We start from the raw sequence: 17,445 nt of genomic DNA on the forward strand, positions 1-17,445 counted from the left end.
AGTAATTTTCTATTTTTCTATAGTATGTGGACCTGACAAACAATGGAATAATTTAACTATTTTGGGCTTTGGAATTATAAAGCTATAATCAATATGTTGTCTAGTTGGGGTTAGGGTTAGTTAGGATATATGTTGTCTAGTTGGGGTTAGGGTTAGGGTTAGTTTGGAGATATATTGTCTAGTTGGGGTTAGGGTTAGGGTTAGTTTGGAGATATATTGTCTAGTTGGGGTTAGGGTTAGGGTTAGGGTTAGTTTGGAGATATATTGTCTAGTTGGGGTTAGGGTTAGGGTTAGTTTGGAGATATATTGTCTAGTTGGGGTTAGGGTTAGGGTTAGGGTTAGTTTGGAGATATATTGTCTAGTTGGGGTTAGGGTTAGTTAGGATATATATTGTCTAGTTGGGGTTAGGGTTAGGGTTAGTTTGGAGATATATTGTCTAGTTGGGGTTAGGGTTAGGGTTAGTTTGGAGATATATTGTCTAGTTGGGGTTAGGGTTAGTTAGGATATATGTTGTCTAGTTGGGGTTAGGGTTAGTTAGGATATATATTGTCTAGTTGGGGTTAGGGTTAGTTAGGATATATATTGTCTAGTTGGGGTTAGGGTTAGGGTTAGTTTGGAGATATATTGTCTAGTTGGGGTTAGGGTTAGGGTTAGTTTGGAGATATATTGTCTAGTTGGGGTTAGGGTTAGTTAGGATATATGTTGTCTAGTTGGGGTTAGGATTAGTTAGGATATATATTGTCTAGTTGGGGTTAGGGTTAGGGTTAGTTTGGAGATATATTGTCTAGTTGGGGTTAGGGTTAGGGTTAGTTTGGAGATATATTGTCTAGTTGGGGTTAGGGTTAGTTAGGATATATGTTGTCTAGTTGGGGTTAGGATTAGTTAGGATATATATTGTCTAGTTGGGGTTAGGGTCAGGGTTAGTTAGGATATTTGTTGTCTCGCTGGGGTTAGGGTTAGGATTAGTTTAGGATATGTTGTCTATTCGGGGTTAGGGTTAGTTAGGAGATATATTGTCTAGTTGGGGTTAGGGTTAGTTAGGAGATATATTGTCTAGTTGGGGTTAGGGTTAGGGTTAGTTAGGATATATGTTGTCTAGTTGGGGTTAGGGTTAGTTAGGAGATATATTGTCTAGTTGGGGTTAGGGTTAGTTAGGAGATATACTGTCTAGTTGGGGTTAGGGTTAGTTAGGAGATATGTTGTCTAGTTGGGGTTAGGGTTAGTTAGGAGATATGTTGTCTAGTTGGGGTTAGGGTTAGTTAGGAGATATATTGTCTAGTCAGGGTTAGGGTTAGGGTTAGTTAGGAGATATATTGTCTAGTCAGAGTTAGGATTAGTTAGGATATATATTGTCTAGTTGGGGTTAGGGTTAGGGTTAGTTAGGAGATATATTGTCTAGTTGGGGTTAGGGTTAGGGTTAGTTAGGATATATATTGTCTAGTTGGGGTTAGGGTTAGGGTTAGTTAGGAGATATATTGTCTAGTTGGGGTTAGGGTTAGGGTTAGTTAGGAGATATATTGTCTAGTTGGGGTTAGGGTTAGTTAGGATATATATTGTCTAGTTAATGTTAGTTGGGATCAGGTCTTGAGACAAACTGTTTGGCCTACCAGCCACTCAGATTTTTGCGTAATTACACCAACAACAGGGGAGGCAGGTAGCCTAGTGATCAGAGTGTTGGGCCAGTAACTGAAAGGTTGCTGGATCAAATCCCCGAACTGACAAGGTACAAATCTGTCGTTCTGCCCCTGAACAGGCAGTTAACCCACTGTTCCTAGGCCGCCATTGAAAATAAGAATTAGTTCTTAACTGACTTGCCTAGTTAAATAAAGATCAAATAAAACATTTAAATAAAAATAAATAAAAAAAGGATGAGCATGTTTCGTAAACAATAGATGTATTACCAGTAAGATGTGATATATTGCTCAATTTGATCTTTTAACCAACAAAACACAAATGAGACAAACATTTTCAGCTGCCCCTTTAAGGGCGGGAAGCTACCGAAGCACTTGAGCTGTTCTCCTCGTGACAGTGAGTGCCTGTGAGAATCGGACGAGTAGCTGATGTGTCTTCGTGAGCAGTTGAAGCAAACTCAAACATTGTGAACAAAACAATAAAAAATAGCCAAAGAAAACACAAGGACATTCACACTCTTTGAAGTAAATTAGACAAAACTTTTTGTGTTCAGCACTACTAAAAATACATCTTTATCACATCAATCACAGTGAGCTCAGCTCCCCAGCCAAGGCAGTGTTGTTGCGCGAGGTGGGATATAATAGCATTTTTAAGTTATTTTGTATGATTAGCTACCAGCTGTGAAACAAAACAACAGAAAGAAACTTTTAAAACAGTTGAAAACATATAATATTAGCTATAACCTAAAGAGCAGATAAAATTGACAATAGCCTGATTGGGTGACAATGTTATCAATTGTCAAATTGTGAATGACGAGACCTGTGTAATTGATACAAAGACAGGAAACAGAGCATGTGTTTTGTATTTGTATTTTTTTAAACATACAAAACAGACTTTTTCAAATTCTCACGTTTTGGTTTCTGTATCTGACCAATCGGAAAGAGCAGATTCTAATGTTTCTAACACACCTACATTTGCCAAACAACTCTCAATAATGAACGGATGGGCTCTGTTTCTAAATAAATAAATGTTTGTATTTTTGTTGTTGTTGTAGAATAACCGTAGTTTCAGCACTCAAGACACTAAGTTGTTTTTGGGGGGGGGGGGGGGGGAATATAATTAAAATTTTGTTTTTTAATTATCTTATATTCCATTACATTCTTACTGTGAAATAAGAATATAATGTTCTTTATAAATCTTTTTTTTTTTTGTATCATAATATTTCTTAATAAGACCTGCCTAAATTAAATAATGCATTTCTTTGTCATGGTGTATATTAAACGGATGAATTAGACCGTTAGATTAGAAGGTAGACACTCCAAAGACCCACATTGGCGGCTACTGGTATGTGCCGAGGCCTGGCGATGCTAGTGCTAACCGCTGCTACCAGCTGCTACCCTCTCAAAGCTCCATAGCCGTCCTACCAGCAGCTAGCAGACGTGAGCGTTATTGTCAACATGCTATATACTATGCTAACATACTATAGCATGCAATATTGCTAAAATCCTATAGCATGCTATACCATGCTAACATGCTTTAGCATGCTATACTATGCTATGCTAACACTATCTTTGTTGCTGTTCGTTCACTCCGTAAGCAGAATATGGCCTTCGCCTGGCCAGCCACATCTTCGTGAAGGACATCTCCCCTGAGAGCCTGGCGGCAAGAGATGGAAACATACAAGAGGGAGACGTAGTACTGAAGGTGAGAGGAGGGAGGGAGGTAGAGGGGGGAGAATGAGGATATCGGGGATGGAAACATCCTTCGATGATTTAGCACATTGTTCCGTAATCAGCTGAATATATGTTTTTCCTCGCTGTCCCCTGCACACAGACGGGCTAATTGGTTGTTTTCTCCAAGCTGTGTCTAATTAGGTTACCGTTTGTAGCTAATTGGTTGTTTCCTCTCAGATCAATGGCACGGTGACAGAGAACCTGTCGTTGATAGACGCTAAGAAGCTGATTGAGAGGTCAAAGGGCAAACTAAAGATGGTGGTGCAGAGAGACGAGAGAGCTACGCTGCTGAACATACCAGACCTGGACGACAGCGTCCCATCAGCCAACGCCTCCGACAGAGACGGTGAGGGACACTACATAGGTGTGTGTGATAGTGTGTGATAGTGTGTGTGTGTGTGAGTGTGTGTGAGAATGTGTGTGTGTGTGTGTGTGTGTGTGTGTGTGTGTGTGTGTGTGTGTGTGTGTGTGTGTGTGTGTGTGTGTGTGAGTGAGTGTGTGAGTGAGTGTGAGAGTGTGTGTGAGAATGTGTGTGTGTGTTTGTGTCAGAGTGTGTGTTTGTGTCGTTTGGGAGGGGTGTTCCGGACGCAGTGATATCCTTGTCTCATCGCGCCCTAGCGACTCCTGTGGCGGGCTTGGCGCAGTGAGCACGAACCAAGGTTGCCAGGTGCACGGTGTTTCCTCCAACACATTGGTGCGGCTGGCTTCCGGGTTGAATGGCGCGCTGTGTTAAGAAGCAGTGCGGCTTGTGTTTCGGAGGACGCATGACTTTCAACCTTCGTCTCTCCCGAGCCCATACGGGAGTTGTAGTGATGAGACAAGATAGTAGCTGCTAACAATTGGGGAGAAAAGGGGGTACATTCTTTTTTTTTAAAGTGTCTTCTAAATGATGTGATATGGAATACACATTTCAGTTGTACAACTGACCAGGTATCCCCCTGTACAACTGACCAGGTATCCCCCTGTACAACTGACCAGGTATCCCCCTGTACAACTGACCAGGTATCCCCCTGTACAACTGACCAGGTATCCCCCTGTACAACTGACTAGGTATCCCCCTGTACAACTGACTAGGTATCCCCCTGTACAACTGACTAGGTATCCCCCTGTACAACTGACTAGGTATCCCCCTGTACAACTGACTAGGTATCCCCCTGTACAACCCACCAGGTATCCCTCTTTCCCTTCTCCTTTATTATTCATACGTTGTTGAATATTGTGTTTTTTGTTTTGTGTGTCTGAACAACAGACATTTCAGACATCCATTCGGTGGCGTCCGACCACTCCAACCGATCCCACGACAGACATCGTAGCGGCCGGTCCCGCTCCCCTGACAAGCGGTCCGACCACTCCAGACACTCCCCTCCACAGATCACCAACGGCAGGTAAACGCCACACCACCTGGCTGCTACCACAGTACAGGGCGGGCCGACCTAAACGTTTCATCGGCTCGCCTAAGTCCAAACGTCTTGAATTTTAATTTTTTGTTTTTACATATATTTACATGATGGAAAAAACGCTTTCTGTGTAAACTTAAACGACTAAAACCACATATAAAGAATGTAGAACATTAACATGTAGTCTGTCTGTATAGGGTATCAGTGAATACGCTGTTGTTATGACAGGAGATTCTAGGAGGTTAGTGGTATGTTTTGACAGTAAGTTCCAGAAGGTTAGTGGTATGTTTTGACAGTAAGTTCCAGGAGGTTAGTGGTATGTTTTTCAGTAAGTTCCAGGAGGTTAGTGGTATGTTTCTCTGTAAGTTCCAGGAGGTTAGTGGTATGTTTCTCAGTAAGTTCCAGGAGGTTAGTGGTATGTTTTGACAGTAAGTTCCAGGAGGTTAGTGGTATGTTTTGACAGTAAGTTCCAGGAGGTTAGTGGTATGTTTCTCTGTACGTTCCAGGAGGTTAGTGGTATGTTATGACAGTAAGTTCCAGGAGGTTAGTGGTATGTTTTGACAGTAAGTTCCAGGAGGTTAGTGGTATGTTTTTCTGTAAGTTCCAGGAGGTTAGTGGTATGTTTTGACAGTAAGTTCCAGAAGGTTAGTGGTATGTTTTGACAGTATGTTCCAGGAGGTTAGTGGTATGTTTTTCAGTAAGTTCCAGGAGGTTAGTGGTATGTTTCTCTGTAAGTTCCAGGAGGTTAGTGGTATGTTTTTCAGTAAGTTCCAGGAGATTAGTGGTATGTTTTTCAGTAAGTTCCAGGAGATTAGTGGTATGTTTTTCAGTAAGTTCCAGGAGGTTAGTGGTATGTTAAGACAGTAAGTTCCAGGAGGTTAGTGGTATGTTTTGACAGTAAGTTCCAGGAGGTTAGTGGTATGTTTCTCTGTACGTTCCAGGAGGTTAGTGGTATGTTTTTCAGTAAGTTCCAGGAGGTTAGTGGTATGTTTCTCAGTAAGTTCCAGGAGGTTAGTGGTATGTTTCTCTGTACGTTCCAGGAGGTTAGTGGTATGTTTTTCAGTAAGTTCCAGGAGGTTAGTGGTATGTTTTTCAGTAAGTTCCAGGAGGTTAGTGGTATGTTTTGACAATAAGTTCCAGGAGGTTAGTGGTATGTTTTTCAGTAAGTTCCAGGAGGTTAGTGGTATGTTTTGACAGTAAGTTCCAGGAGGTTGGTGGTATGTTTCTCTGTACGTTCCAGGAGGTTAGTGATATGTTTCTCTGTAAGTTCCAGGAGGTTAGTGGTATGTTTTTTACAGTAAGTTCCAGGAGGTTAGTGGTATGTTTTTCAGTAAGTTCCAGGAGATTACTGGTATGTTTTTCAGTAAGTTCCAGGTGGTTAGTGGTATGTTTTTCAGTAAGTTCCAGGAGGTTAGTGGTATGTTTTGACAGTAAGTTCCAGGAGGTTAGTGGTATGTTTCTCAGTAAGTTCCAGGAGGTTAGTGGTATGTTTTTCAGTAAGTTCAAGGAGGTTAGTGGTATGTTTTTCAGTAAGTTCCTGGAGGTTAGTGGTATGTTTCGACAGTAAGTTCCAGGAGGTTAGTGGTATGTTTCGACAGTAAGTTCCAGGATGTTCGTGGTATGACATGTAGAATTGCAGGAAAATGGCTTTAAAACGGCAACATTTTCTCTCCGCTCCATGGAGAAATTTCTAGAATTGCAGGAAATTGGCTTACAAATGCAAAGGTCTCTACACTGCCAATATGGGGCCCTCTAAAATTCACTCCCACCACCTGAGCCCTTTTGCGATCCAGAAAAAAACCTACATTAGAACTCAAAGGCTCTTTGGCTGCGTTTACACAGTCAGCCCAATTATTTTTCCACTAATTGGTGTTATGATCCATCAGATCAGATCTTTTGCCAATAATTTAGCAAAATATCATAATTGGCCTTTGAGTTCTTTGCACTGTTTTCACCTTCTAACCAACTGGGCAAAACATTTCGAACGGTTTTGACCGCTGAAAACGGAGATGTTTTTAATGTTTTCTTAAGTGTCGTTATTGTCATGTTTTTGTTTTTTTGCACACTTAACAAATACACTTCAGTTGGAGAATACCGTAAGTTGGACACCAGGTTCCCTTCCTCAGTGGGTATAGAGCCGACTGGGTGTAGAGCCGACTGGGTAGAGAGCCCACTGCGTGTAGAGCCCACTGGGTAGAGAGCCCACTGGGTAGAGAGCCCACTGGGTAGAGAGCCCACTGGGTAGAGAGCCCACTGGGTGTAGAGCCCACTGAGTATAGAGCCCACTGGGTATAGAGCCCACTGGGTGTAGAGCCCACTGGGTGTAGAGCCCACTGGGTAGAGAGCCCACTGGGTAGAGAGCCCACTGGGTGTAGAGCCCACTGAGTATAGAGCCCACTGGGTATAGAGCCCACTGAGTATAGAGCCCACTAGGTGTAGAGCCCACTGGGTGTAGAGCCCACTGGGTGTAGAGCCCACTGGGTGTAGAGCCCACTGGGTGTAGAGCCCACTGGGTAGAGAGCCCACTGGGTAGAGAGCCCACTGGGTAGAGAGCCCACTGCGTGTAGAGCCCACTGGGTATAGAGCCCACTGGGTGTAGAGCCCACTGGGTGTAGAGCCCACTGGGTGTAGAGCCCACTGGGTATAGAGCCCACTGGGTGTAGAGCCCACTGGGTATAGAGCCCACTGGGTGTAGAGCCCGCTGGGTATAGAGCCCACTGGGTGTACAGCCGACTGGGTAGAGAGCCCACTGGGTATAGAGCCCACTGGGTATAGAGCCCACTGGGTATAGAGCCCACTGGGTATAGAGACCACTGGGTATAGAGACCACTGTACTTTGTATCTGACAGAATAGTAACTTGATTCATAGATAGATGAGTAGATGGTTTAGTATCCCGTGCCGATCGTATACAGTCTCTGAGTTTAGATTCATTCAAAACACCCCTTATATTTCTCCTCTTCTTACAGATAAAGATTACTTGTAACCTCTAACTTAAATCCGTTTCCATGAAGAATACATCTCTGGCCCGAATACTGCTGGATTTAAACTCAGCAGAAGAAAAAGACTAAAAGAGTTTGACATTGAGGCTGATATTTGGAAATTGTTACTCAGTTAACAGCCATGGGGTTACACTGTCTCTCTCTCACACACACACACACACACACACACACACACACACACACACACACACACACACACACACTGTACATCAATTATTGAGGGTTGGGTCTTGTTCTGCTCCAACAAGGCCACTGTCACTGCCTGTGTAAGTTTATCACACAATCTCACTCTGTGTGTGTGTGTGTGTGTGTGTGTGTGTGTGTGTGTGTGTGTGTGTGTGTGTGTGTGTGTGTGTGTGTGTGTGTGTGTGTGTGTGTGTGTGTGTGTGTGTGTGTGTGTGTGTGTGTAGCGTCTGTTTGGTGTGTGTGAAGAGAGAGAGAGATCGCATGCTTGGCACAATCCTTTTAACAATGGGCCGCCATTCACTGTTGATGTGACACTCGTCCCTGTGGATTGTGGGAGAGCAATGTCTGCTCATGCCTGTTTCAAACAGTTTGTCTCGCGAGGTCAAAGTGGAAGTATGATGGCAGATCCCAGATCCGTGACTAGCAATCCCGGATCCGGGATCGTAATCATAGCCTCAAACGAATTAGCATAACGCAGCGGACATAAATATCCCTAGAAAATTTTCCTATTCATGAAAATCACAAATTAAATATATTGAGACACAGCTTAGCCTTTTGTTAATCACACTGTCATCTCAGATTTTCAAAATATGCGTTACAGCCAACGCTAGACAAGCATTTGTGTAAGTTTATCATAGCATAATGCTATGCTAGCCTCTGCTGGCAGCAGGCAACATTTTCACGAAAATAAGAAAAGCAATCAAATTAAATCATTTCCCTTTGAAGAACTTCGGATGTTTTCACTCAGGAGACTCCCAGTTAGAAAGCAAATGTTCCTTTTTTCCAAAAATATTATTTTTGTAGGCGAAATAGCTCCCGTTTGTTCATCATGCTTGGCTGAGAAATCAACCGGAAAATGCTATCACTACAACGCCAAACTTTTTTCCAAATTAGCTCCATAATATCGACAGAAACATGGCAAACGTTGTTTAGGATCCATCCTCAAGGTGTTTTTAACATATATATTTGATAATATATCCGTCGAGGCAGTTGGTTTCTCATAAGAAGCGATTGGAAAAATGGCTACCTCAGTATTTTACGTAAGATTTTCTGCGGGAGACACCATGTGACCACTTGCTAAATATGGTCCCTTACGGCTATTCTTCAATGGAAATGCATTTAAAGACATCACAATACTCCAGACACCTTGGGGATAATTTTGCACGGCCAATTTTTCAGACCAATTATTTTGATTTGTTAAAAAAGTTTGAAATATCCAATAAATGTCGTTCCACTTCATGATTGTGTCCCACTTGTTGTTGATTCTTCACAAAAAAATACAGTTTTATATCTTTATGTTTGAAGCCTGAAATGTGGCAAAAGGTCGCAAAGTTCAAGAGGGCCGAATACTTTCGCAAGGCACTGTATATGCATAGTCGAGCATCTTTTCGTGACAAAATATCTTGTTTAAAACGGGAACGTTTTTCATCCAAAAATTAAAATATCGCCCCCTAGTACCAACAGGTTTTAAGACACAAAGAAGAGGATATGTTTAAAGGAATCTAGTCCGTAGTATTTTGGTTCTGAAATATTTAAGGGAGTTTGAGACTGGAGAGTTATGGAGGGGGTGAGAAGAGGAGAGGAGAAGTTAGGGCAGATTGATTTATCTGGGTCTGGTCTGTGAGTGACCTGGGTTGTAAAGTAGAAGTTAGGGCAGATTGATTTATCTGGGTCTGGTCTGTGAGTGACCTGGGTCGTAAAGTAGAAGTTAGGGCAGATTGATTTATCTGGGTCTGGTCTGTGAGTGACCTGGGTCGTAAAGTAGAAGTTAGGGCAGATTGATTTATCTGGGTCTGGTCTGTGAGTGACCTGGGTCATAAAGGAGAAGTTAGGGCAGATTGATTTATCTGGGTCTGGTCTGTGAGTGACCTGGGTCGTGTTCATTTGTGCATACCGTAGCAGAACGTTCTGCAATGGAAAAAAAATGGAGTTACTTAGTGGACAAGTTCAGGTACAGTGGTACATGTTGAAATGGCCATCTCAGTCTACGAGCATAACTCAAAATGCATTTTATTAGTCTTATAATGTTTCTCAGGACTGGCCTAAAACACATGTAATAATGGCTTTCTTTGTGATGGTGTATATTCAACGGATTCATTAAACGACCCACATCGGCCCACACCTACAGTCGCCGTCCATGTGCACGGGAGATATACAGTAAACGGCTGATCCCGGAATGAATGTGGTAAAAATTGAACTGTATGAATTGGGCTCTAAAAAGCATTTCCACAGTTTGTTTTTACAGGCAACATACTGTAAAGTCTGTCTGTATAGGGTATTAGTGAATACACTGTTGTTTTGACAGTAAGTTCCAGGAGGTTAGTGGTATGTTATGACAGGAAGTTCCAGGAGGTTAGTGGTATGTTTTGACAGTAAGTTCCAGGAGGTTAGTGGTATGTTTTTCAGTAAGTTCCAGGAGGTTAGTGGTATGTTTTGACAGTAAGTTCCAGGAGGTTAGTAGTATGTTTTGACAGTAAGTTCCAGGAGGTTAGTGGTATGTTTTTCAGTAAGTTCCAGGAGGTTAGTGGTATGTTATGACAGTAAGTTCCAGGAGGTTAGTAGTATGTTTTTCAGTAAGTTCCAGGAGGTTAGTGGTATGTTTTGACAGTAAGTTCCAGGAGGTTAGTAGTATGTTTTGACAGTAAGTTCCAGGAGGTTAGTGGTATGTTTCTCCGTAAGTTCCAGGAGGTTAGTGGTATGTTTTGACAGTAAGTTCCAGGAGGTTAGTGGTATGTTTTCACAGTAAGTTCCAGGAGGTTAGTGGTATGTTTTTCAGTAAGTTCCAGGAGGTTAGTGGTATGTTTTGACAGTAAGTTCCAGGAGGTTAGTGGTATGTTTTTCAGTAAGTTCCAGGAGGTTAGTGGTATGTTTTGACAGTAAGTTCCAGGAGGTTAGTAGTATGTTTTTCAGTAAGTTCCAGGAGGTTAGTGGTATGTTTTTCAGTAAGTTCCAGGAGATTAGTAGTATGTTTTTACAGTAAGTTCCAGGTTAGTGGTATATTTCTCTGTAAGTTCCAGGAGGTTAGTGGTATGTTTTGACAGTAAGTTCCAGGAGGTTAGTGGTATGTTTTTCAGTAAGTTCCAGGAGATTAGTAGTATGTTTTTACAGTAAGTTCCAGGTTAGTGGTATATTTCTCTGTAAGTTCCAGGAGGTTAGTGGTATGTTTTGACAGTAAGTTCCAGGAGGTTAATAGTATGTTTCTCAGTAACTTCCAGGAGGTTAGTGGTATGTTTTTCAGTAAGTTCCAGGAGATTAGTAGTATGTTTTTACAGTAAGTTCCAGGTTAGTGGTATATTTCTCTGTAAGTTCCAGGAGGTTAGTGGTGTGTTTCTCTGTAAGTTCCAGGAGGTTAGTGGTATGTTTTGACAGTAAGTTCCAGGAGGTTAGTGGTATGTTTTTCAGTAAGTTCCAGGAGGTTAGTGGTATGTTATGACAGTAAGTTCCAGGAGGTTAGTGGTATGTTTTGACAGTAAGTACCAGGAGGTTAGTGGTATGTTTTTCAGTAAGTTCCAGGAGGTTAGTGGTATGTTATGACAGTAAGTTCCAGGAGGTTAGTGGTATGTTTCTCAGTAAGTTCCAGGATGTTAGTGGTATGTTTTGACAGTAAGTTCCAGGAGGTTAGTGGTATGTTTTGACAGTAAGTTCCAGGAGGTTAGTGGTATGTTTTTCAGTAAGTTCCGGGAGGTTAGTGGTATGTTATGACAGTAAGTTCCAGGAGGTTAGTGGTATGTTTCTCTGTAAGTTCCAGGAGGTTAGTGGTATGTTTCTCTGTAAGTTCCAGGAGGTTAGTGGTATGTTTCTCTGTATGTTCCAGGAGGTTAGTGGTATGTTTCTCTGTAAGTTCCAGGAGGTTAGTGGTATGTTTCTCTGTAAGTTCCAGGAGGTTAGTGGTATGCAGTGGAAGGTTCTTTCAGGTAGCCTAGCCTCCACAAGGCAATGAAGGGCCTCAGCACAGGTCTTTATGTTCAGGATTTTTAAAATGTTCCTTTATTTAACCAGGCAAGTCAGTTAAGAACAAATTCTTATTTTCAATGACGGCCTGGGAACAGTGGGTTAACTGCCTTGTTCAGGGGCAGAACGACAGATTTGTACCTTGTCAGCTCGGGGGGTCACCCCTCCACTCTAACCACTAGGCTACCTGCCACCCCTCCACTCTAACCACTAGGCTACCTGCCGCCCCTCCACTCTAACCACTAGACTACCTGCCGCCCCTCCACTCTAACCACTAGGCTACCTGCCGCCCCTCCACTCTAACCACTAGGCTACCTGCCACCCCTCCACTCTAACCACTAGACTACCTGCCGCCCCTCCACTCTAACCACTAGGCTACCTGCCACCCCTCCACTCTAACCACTAGGCTACCTGCCGCCCCTCCACTCTAACCACTAGGCTACCTGCCGCCCCTCCACTCTAACCACTGGGCTACCTGCCGCCCCTCCACTCTAACCACTAGGCTACCTGCCGCCCCTCCACTCTAACCACTAGGCTACCTGCCGCCCCTCCACTCTAACCACTAGGCTACCTGCCGCCCCTCCACTCTAACCACTAGGCTACCTGACACCCCTCCACTCTAACCACTAGGCTACCTGCCGCCCCTCACTCTAACCACTAGTCTACCTGCCGCCCATCCGCTCTAACCACTAGGCTACCTGCCGCCCCTCCACTCTAACCACTAGTCTACCTGCCGCCCCTCCACTCTAACCACTAGGCTACCTGCCGCCCATCCACTCTAACCACTAGGCTACCTGCCGCCCCTCCACTCTAACCACTAGGCTACCTGCTGCCCCCTCCACTCTAACCACTAGGCTACCTGCCGCCCCTCCACTCTAACCACATGGCTACCTGCCGCCCCTCCACTCTAACCACTAGGCTACCTGCCGCCCCTCCACTCTAACCACTAGGCTACCTGCCACCCCTCCACTCTAACCACTAGGCTACCTGCCGCCCCTCCACTCTAACCACTAGGCTACCTGCTGCCCCCTCCACTCTAACCACTAGGCTACCTGACACCCCTCCACTCTAACCACTAGGCTACCTGCCACCCCTCCACTCTAACCACTAGGCTACCCTGCCGCCCCTCCACTCTAACCACTAGGCTACCCTGCCGCCCCTCCACTCTAACCACTAGGCTACCTGCCGCCCCTCCACTCTAACCACTAGTCTACCTGCCACCCCTCCACTCTAACCACTAGGCTACCTGCCACCCCTCCACTCTAACCACTAGGCTACCTGCCGCCCCTCCACTCTAACCACTAGGCTACCTGCCGCCCCTCCACTCTAACCACTAGGCTACCTGCCGCCCCTCCACTCTAACCACTAGGCTACCTGCCATCAGGATGTGTTGAATAAAGTTGTTTTTCCTCTCTAGCCAGGATGTGTTGAATAAAGTTGTTTTTCCTCTCTAGCCAGGATGTGTTGAATGAAGTTGTTTTTCCTCTCTAGCCAGGATGTGTTGAATGAAGTTGTTTTTCCTCTGTGTTGTAGCTGCTCACACCCCTTCTCTTTCCTATGATTAGGGCAGTAGTTTACCAGGGGAGTTGTACCAAACTCTGGGCAGTACTTTACCAGGGGAGTTGTACCAGACTCTGGGCAGTACTTTACCAGGGGAGTTGTACCAGACTCTGGGCAGTACTTTACCAGGGGAGTTGTACCAGACTCTGGGCAGTACTTTACCAGGGGAGTTGTACCAGACTCTGGGCAGTAGTTTACCAGGGGAGTTGTACCAGACTCTGGGCAGTAGTTTACCAGGGGAGTTGTACCAGACTCTGGGCAGTAGTCAAACAACACCAATCATACTACTATGACTGACCCTGTACAACAACACCTATCATACTACTATGACTGACCCTGTAAAACAACACCTATCATACTACTATGACTGACCCTGTAAAACAACACCTATCATACTACTATGACTGACCCTGTAGAACAACACCTATCATACTACTATGACTGACCCTGTAAAACAACACCTAACATACTACTATGACTGACCCTGTAAAACAACACCTATCATACTACTATGACTGACCCTGTAAAACAACACCTATCATACTACTATGACTGACCCTGTAAAACAACACCTATACTCAACAACAGAACCAAGCCTTCCTGATTCTCTGTTTCCCTACCCAACAACAGAACCAAGCCTTCCTGATTCCCTCTGTTTCCCTACCCAACAACAGAACCAAGCCTTCCTGATTCCCTCTGTTTCCCTACCCAACAACAGAACCAAGCCTTCCTGATTCTCTGTTTCCCTACCCAACAACAGAACCAAGCCTTCCTGATTCTCTGTTTCCCTACCCAACAACAGAACCAAGCCTTCCTGATTCTCTGTTTCCCTACCCAACAACAGAACCAAGCCTTCCTGATTCTCTGTTTCCCTACCCAACAACAGAACCAAGCCTTCCTGATTCTCTGTTTCCCTACCCAACAACAGAACCAAGCCTTCCTGATTTCTTTGCTGATTTAACAGATTTTCTTCACAGATTTCACCTCTTAAAACTTTAAACAGAATATATGTTTGTGCGTGATCATCTGAAGAATACTGTTTGTTGGCCTTGTCCCAGACTAGTTTGTGCTCTACAGCCAAGTCCGATGGTCATTATCACGCCAAATGACAATAGGAATTGGCAAGACATCAGAAGCAGCTCTTGGACCAGGCTGTATGTTTGTTGCCGTTTGGGATAAATCATTCTGACCTCCGGGTTAGTAATCTCTGTTCGTCCAACCTTTACTGGTTCTCAGCCAGAGCTACAGTGTCCAACCTTTACTGGTTCTCAGCCAGAGCTACAGTGTCCAACCTTTACTGGTTCTCAGCCAGAGCTACAGTGTCCAACCTTTACTGGTTCTCAGCCAGAGCTACAGTGTCCAACCTTTACTGGTTCTCAGCCAGAGCGAAGTGCACCTGGAGTACACATAACCCCCCCTCTCTCTCTCTCGCTCCCGCCCCCCCCCCCTCTCTCTCTCTCGCTCCCGCCCCCCCCTCTCTCTCTCTCTCTCTCGCTCCCGCCCCTCCCTCTCTCTCTCGCTCCCCGCCCCCTCTCTCTCTCTCTCTCTCTCTCACCCTCCCCCTCTCTCTCTCTTGCTCCCGCCCCCCCTCTCTCTCTCTCTCCCGTCCCTCCCCCCTCTCTCTCTCTCTCCCACCCTCTCTCTCTCTCTCTCCCCGCCCTCCCCCCTCTCTCTCTCCCGCTCCCGCCCTCCCCCCTCTCTCTCTCTCTCTCTCGCTCCCACCCTCTCTCTCTCTCTCTCTCCCGCCCTCCTCCCTCTCCCCCTTACTCTCTCTCTCTCGCTCCCGCCCTCCCCCTCTCTCTCACTCCCACCCCTCTCTCTCTCTCGCTCCCGCCCTCCCCCTTACCCTCTCTCTCTCTTGCTCCCGCCCTCCCCTTTCTCTCTCGCTCCCCGCCCTCCCCTTACTCCCTCTCTCGCTCCTCTCTCTCTCTCTCTCTCACCCGCTCTCTCTCTCTCTCTCTCGCTCCCACCCTCCCCCTTACTCTCTCTCTCTCTCGCCCCTCCCTCTCTCTCTCCCTCCCTCTTTCTCTCGCCTCTCTCTCTCTCTCTCTCTCTCTCTCTCTCTCTCTCTTGCTCCCGCCCTCCCTATCTCTCTCTCGCCCTCTCTCTCTCTCTCTCTCTCTCGCTCCCCGCCCTCCCTCTCTCTCACGCCCTCTCTGTCTCTCGCCCTTTCTCTCTCGCTCCCGCCCTCCCCCTCTCTCTCCTCCTCTCTCTCTCTCGCCCTCTCCTGCCTTCCTCTCTTCCGCCCCTCCCTCTCTCCCCGCACACTCTCTCACTCTCCCCGTCCTCTCTCCCGCCCTCCCTCTTTCTCCCCGCCCTCCCCCCTCCATCACCTCAGATATGCCTCTCTAAAAATAGAGTACAAAGGAGAAGACAAAAACAAACGGTGACCTTCAAGCTCACAGACACACACAAGGCGGCAGGTAGCCTAGCGATTAGAGCGTTGAGCTAGTAACTGAAAGGTTGCTAGTTTGACTCCCGAGGTGAAAGATCTGTCAGTGCCCTTGAGCAAGGCACTTAACCCTAATTGCTCTAAGGTTGTCATTTATAATGGCAGACCTTGGCCGTGACACCTCTCTCTGAAGATATTTATTTAACTAGTCAATTAAGAACCAATTCTACCCCGGGCCAAACCCTAACCCTAACCCAGACGACGCTGGGCCAATTGTGCGCCGCCCTATGGGACTCCCAATCACATCCGGTTGTGATAGAGCCTGGAATCGAACCAGGGTCTGTAGTGACACCTCTTGCACTGAGATGCAGGGCCTTAGAACGCTGCAGCACTCGAGAGCGCCTCTTCTCTGAGGGTGTCTCATGAAGAGTTGGGATATGCCAAAAAAAAAAACACTTTGAAATTGGACAGATAAAAGCATCCTCATTATTATTATTATTATTGTTATTTATTTCCTTGTTATTATTTATCTCTACAGCCTTTACGTGTTGTCCACTGCAGTTAAAACGCCGAGACGCATATATAGGTGATGTGTAGTATTTGTTATATTGTACCACATCTCTGGTCCCGTATTGGCTCAGTTGCTGAGAGTTTGGCACTAACAATGGCATGCCAGTTCCTGGGTTCAATTCCCGCAGGGATCACGTGCACATGCATAAAATATTATTTAACAAAAAACTAAAAAAAAACTTTTTTTGTCTCCGATCACAGAAGTCGTGAGGAGGAGAGGATCTTGAAGCCGACAGCGGTACCAGCCAAGTTAACAGAGGAAGTTCCTGCCCTGCCAAAACCCCTGGAGCCGCCGGTCACCAGGGAGGAGAAACAGTTACCACCTCTACCAGGTCAGAACCACTGCCGGTAACTAGTAGACCTAACCACTGCCGGTAACTAGTAGACCTAACCACTGCCGGTAACTAGTAGACCTAACCACTGCCGTAACTAGTAGACCTAACCACTGCCGTAACTAGTAGACCTAACCACTGCCGGTAACTAGTAGACCTAACCACTGCCGGTAACTAGTAGAACTAACCACTGCCGTAACTAGTAGACCTAACCACTGCCGGTAACTAGTAGACCTAACCACTGCCGGTAACTAGTAGACCTAACCACTGCTGTAACTAGTAGACCTAACCACTGCCGTAACTAGTAGACCTAACCACTGCCGGTAACTAGTAGACCTAACCACTGCCGTAACTAGTAGACCTAACCACTGCCGGTAACTAGTAGACCTAACCACTGCCGGTAACTAGTAGACCTAACCACTGCCGTAACTAGTAGACCTAACCACTGCCGTAACTAGTAGACCTAACCACTGCCGTAACTAGTAGACCTAACCACTGCCGGTAACTAGTAGACCTAACCACTGCCGGTAACTAGTAGACCTAACCACTGCCGGTAACTAGTAGACCTAACCACTGCCGTAGCTAGTAGACCTAACCACTGCAGTAACTAGTAGACCTAACCACTGCCGGTAACTAGTAGACCTAACCACTGCCGTAACTAGTAGACCTAACCACTGCCGGTAACTTGTAGA

The 17,445-nt window shown here is 45.5% G+C and overlaps 1 pseudogene; it reads left to right on the forward strand.

Moving 5' to 3' along the window:
• LOC135530394 (tight junction protein ZO-1-like) overlaps nucleotides 1–17,445 on the forward strand; it is a 71,043-nt pseudogene that overhangs the window by 9,982 nt on the left and 43,616 nt on the right.

Source organism: Oncorhynchus masou, unplaced genomic scaffold (genome assembly GCF_036934945.1).
Source record: "Oncorhynchus masou masou isolate Uvic2021 unplaced genomic scaffold, UVic_Omas_1.1 unplaced_scaffold_1332, whole genome shotgun sequence".
In the NCBI taxonomy this organism is placed as follows: domain Eukaryota; kingdom Metazoa; phylum Chordata; class Actinopteri; order Salmoniformes; family Salmonidae; genus Oncorhynchus; species Oncorhynchus masou.